The sequence below is a fragment of the Chaetodon auriga genome, chromosome 22 (assembly GCF_051107435.1).
Source record: "Chaetodon auriga isolate fChaAug3 chromosome 22, fChaAug3.hap1, whole genome shotgun sequence".
NCBI classification, from domain to species: domain Eukaryota; kingdom Metazoa; phylum Chordata; class Actinopteri; order Chaetodontiformes; family Chaetodontidae; genus Chaetodon; species Chaetodon auriga.
This window is the reverse complement of record NC_135095.1, coordinates 8,644,798-8,649,857: the sequence shown is the minus strand read 5'-3', so window position 1 is coordinate 8,649,857 and position 5,060 is coordinate 8,644,798.

The following is a 5,060-nucleotide window of genomic DNA, read 5'->3' as shown; positions in this document are numbered from 1 at the left end:
CTTTTCTTTCATGTATTCTGATCTGAGCAGTGCATAGGCCGGTGAAGAAGGTGCTAAGCTCGCCCCTGAGACTGCCATGTTGGTAGCATGCTTTGGGCTTTGCCGTAATACTGCGTAATGCCAAAACCAGCACCCGCAACATTCCTGCCACTGTCAGACTGTGTGTTATTTCACTGTTTCAGCCAAACGGGGACTGACCGCACGCATTAAAGCAAATACACATTTAATACCCCAGCCATGACAGCCCTCATACACTGTGAATTCTTTTTGGGTTTCCAGTCAGTGCTTTTCATCAACCAGATGGTATTCTTATATGTCTCCTTCTCTATCTGTCTCAGGCTCACTCACTTTCTCCTCCTCACATTTCTCTTTGTCCTCTGATGTCAGCTGCTCAAACTGATGACACAAGTGACAACCACACAGGAACTCCAGCCTCGACAACGTTTGAATTTGAGCTGACACGTAACAGAATTTAAACTCTGCACAGGAGTCATATACAGGGAAAGTGTAAATATGGCATTTAGAGATCAAATGTGTAGCTGGTCCTTTGAAACCTTTTGGAAAGAAAGAGCAGGACTGTAACCAGGTAGAAGAACGAGGGAGGGTGGGATAGCTTATGTGGAGCTAAGTTTCTTTCACCCATTCAACATGTATATCACATAACTCACTATTATTACCAAAAACCTGGAACAAACTTGTTTTTATGAGGAGGGACAGAAGCAAGACAAACTCCTGAGAGACATTGCTATAAAAATGTTCCCTGCAGCACCAGCAGCTGACCAAGCCGCAACAACAAAAATAGCCTGTCTGAATGTGGGTCCCAGCTCATTGATTTACTGTGAGTACGGTGAGGTGAGCCAAACCCATTGTCTGGAGGAGCAGCTCCACACCTGTTCAAAAGCATGCTCTATTATTCTTAAAAATAGACCCTCACCCTCCCCCGCTGTTCTGTACTGACACCGGTTTTTACGATCTGGTGATTTATAAGCCCATGGAAAAAAATTCAATGGACTGTTGTGCACAACCACATTCTGACATGTAGCTTATATATATACATATATATGTGTGTGTGTGTGTGTGTGTGTGTGTGTGTGTGTATGTATACCTTGATGAATCCACCCCTGTAACCTTGACCTCAAACACTCAAATGTTGGTGGGGGTTTTTCTAAGTTAAAGCGGCTGGGTCTTATGTAGTATACTTTTTGAAAATAAAAATAAAAACACTCACAGAGACACAGTATGCAATGCACATGAACTCAATTTAAGCCTTAGTGTTAGTTTCTAATATGATTTTAACCAAGTTAAACAAGTAATTTCGCACTGCAGAGTTTGACATTTAGAGCTTATTTGCTGTCCTTTATAGGCTTTGATGAGATTGATGATCATTCTATCCCATTAAAATTGAAGGTACTACCAGGAATTTGAGGTTAGCTTAGCTTAGCATAAAGACTGGAAGCAGGGGGAACAGCTAGCCTGGCTCCGTCTGAGGTAAAGGTACAAAAATCCACTTCTCAGCATCTCTAAAGCTCACTTATGAACATGCTATATCTTGTGGTGTTTTGGGGGGTTTATGTGCTCGAATATCTATTGACTGACAGAAAAACTTCCCTGAGTCTTCACTGGTTGCCTAGCAACCTAATGTAGACAAGCATCCATCTGTGAAAGTGGCGTCGTCTCATGTACCTCCTGGCAAGAAATTAGCAAATTCCCTCTATATCTAGAACGGGCAAAAACAGAGCAGCAGGCAGACATATCCTGACTTGTAGTTGGTAGATGGATCAAGTTTCAAAAACAGTGGTGCCTGCATTTCCCATAATGCAGCTCAGTCAGTCCTTTCATCAGACCTACATGGTCTTCTGATAAAATGTGAAATCTCAAGCTCAATACAAGGCAACCCTGATGATATCATCATGACATCATTAGTTTTTCTCAGACCTTCGAAAGCTCCTCCAGAGCCACAGAGGACATTATGCAACTGTCTCCACAGGCTGAGTGGTGTAAAATTGGTGGAGTAGCCTTGAACGAATCAAGTGTGTTTCAAGAGGATTTTTGAAACTGCAGTGAAATCAAATTAGATGTTTTTGAAATAAGCTGTTACGCATGAATATCTGACTAAATCACGCTGGTTATTATGGACGTTTCTTGCATGGTACCACTTCAAAGCCTTCTGAGCCTCAGAAATATATTTTTTTTTCGCGATCGCACATGTCTGAGCCAATATGGTATGCGTAGCTTCAGATGCGTCAGTTCGTCCATGAAGGACTCTTGCAGTCCTGGTTGTTTCAGTGCTGTTCAGACTCCAGTCGGCTGCCTGCAGCCTTGCTCAGTGCCAAGAGGAAATGGCTGAGGATTAGGCCTGGAGCTGTTTAAAGCCCTGGGCCTCTGCTTGCAGTGCCCATGGTGGAATCATTTCAAATTCTACAACCGCTCCAATCTCACAGCATGTAGCCAAGGTTTTTTTTTGTGGGTTTTAGTTCTGTTGTTTGCACAAATGATAAAAGCACTGAAAGGAGAAGAAAAGAAAAGAGATACAAACCATCTGGCCAAGGAAAAAGAAATCTCAAGGGCATTACAGTTGATAAGATAAAGAGGAAAATATCAAGAAGACAAATAAAAATACAAATTGCAGCAAGAAAAACATTAAAATACAAATATGAATGTAACCAACCCTAATTATACTGATCCTAAGAGAATTAAAGGTCTGGCTCCGTGCATGTGTGTGTGTGTGTCAGAGAGACAGCTGCATTAAAATTCCTCTTTTATCTCAAAACAAGTAAATTCATTAAAAATGCATCTAGTCTATTCTATGAGGTGATTCTCGATGTTTTGATGAATTGTCTGCTTTCCTTTCCGCTGCAGGTAATTGGAATCTAAGATGTCTGAAGAAGTAGTCGAGGAGATGCTGTGAGTACCTTCATTACATTTTAGCAGCACTTGTAGTGTTTTAAGTTAAATCAACAGACAATCTGAGCTGATTTTGACTCATTGCTCACTTCTTTTCTTTTCAGGGAGGAGGGTGAGTAAGAGTTTGAGAGCATTCATTGTCTTTTTCGATGGCAAATGTCACTTCCAAGCCTCTGTTGCGAGACGTAGCCGACCTGATTATGTCTTCTCAGAGGTAGAAACCCAGCATGAGGAAGGTAAAGGCTTCTGCGTGGCTTCATGTGTGTGTATCATCTTGTTTCCGGTGTGTCTCCTGCTGTTACAGTGTCTGCTGCCGGTGATAAAAGCCATAGCGCGCTAGCCGAGTGTGTTCAGTTTGTCTTTTTTTTTTCTTTTTTTTTTTCCCTCATTGGTGCAATATATCAAAACAAAAGACATGAAGCAGAGTTGAACAATGGTGGACGTGTCAGAGCGTACAGACATTAACAACAACTGACAGCGAAAGTGTAGGAGGAGTGTGGGAAGTTTATGCCAATCACTCCGACCAGACAGCTTGTTCTCCATCGACTCTTTGTTGGACTGATGTGCAAATACTGCACACCGAATACATATAATAGTCATTGGATTTTAGATATTATACTGCACTACACTCAAACTATACTAGGTTATATTTCATATTCTATGCTGTACTGCTGTGCTAAACTATGTATTACATTCTACTATATTACTACAGATGACCTTTGTTTCTATATTATAATAAATAATACTATTATGTATGTATGCTGTTACAGTAGATTGTGTCATATTACTCTCATATTTCTCAGAAGGTTGTATTTAAACAGCTGTTCAAGGTCTAAAGAGGTAAAATTGTGCATTATTTCACAAAATATTGAATATTTATTTTGTGGCCACTGGATTAAACTGCTGAACTGTAATAAAGTTGTTAGAACTAAGTGCACCTTGAACAGCTACAGCAGTAAAATGCTGCTTAATCATTGATGCATCACTATTTTTCGCAGAACGAGTACTTTGTTATTTTGACACTTTATGCACATTTAGCTGCTACTTTTGCACTTTGGGGGATTAAGTAAAAAAAAAAGATGACACAAAGTGAACCGAAATGATGATGATTTTTCCTGTTGTTCTGTCATGTGTAGAGATTCCCCTTTGATTTCTGACATATTACAAACAGCTCGCGGGCTCAGTTTTTTGATCCCAGATCATTCCCTGTTTTTAGCTTTGTTCAGAATGTCAGACACCAGCATTGGTTTCAGCGCGTCCCCGGAGACATTATCACAGTGCTCAGAGTTTGACCAAATCCAAGCCTCAAGCTGCTTGCCAGAGTCTCATTGATCCACTAATCCTTATTTTGTTCGCTCAAATGTGGAGACACCGAGAAAAGAAAGTTTGTGTGGCTTGTTTTTGTCAGTAAATAATGCCTTTCCATTCATATTTATCTTAATGTACACACTTCAGGTATAGTGCAGTAAGTGGTACCATGTGTTCTTTGGGTTTCATTAATTCTTGTTATGTTTTTGTTGTATAGAGGAAGCTCCACCTGCAGTGGAAGGTAAATATGTGCCATTATAACTCTATATATGAACATCATATTTCTATAGAAAAGGGCTAGGATTAAATGTTTGGTATTATAATAGGTTTATGTGTGAAACTGCTCACGTAGCATTGCTTAAATATGACATACATACTCATTTTCTATTAATAACACAGGCACTCAGTCAGAGCTACTCACTCCACCTGCGCAGCACAATGCAAATTAAATAGTCTTTTCTTGTTTTACCTCTGGTTTACTTCAGCACCCTTCATTTACCTGTGTCAATATTAGCTTTTCTATGCTCGGTATTCACTCCTCACTGCTGTGTTTGGCTGCCAAGGAGCCGCCTGCTGTGTTAGTGTTTGATGAATTTGTTCCAAAATGAGACATCCACTTTGTGAAAATTGTGACATCTACTCAGACAAAATTACTGTTTGCATGCAAGTAAAACTCCCCCGCTTATTGTCGAGATGGGAGCTTTTTTTCATCTATTTAGTGACAGAATATTGACATTTCCGAGGTTTAAACGTTTAATTTAATATGACAATTTTTCTAAAATGTTAAAACATCTCATTCATCATATGTACTGGTTGTCTTGCATATTTCATGGTGCAAAGAGAAGTTA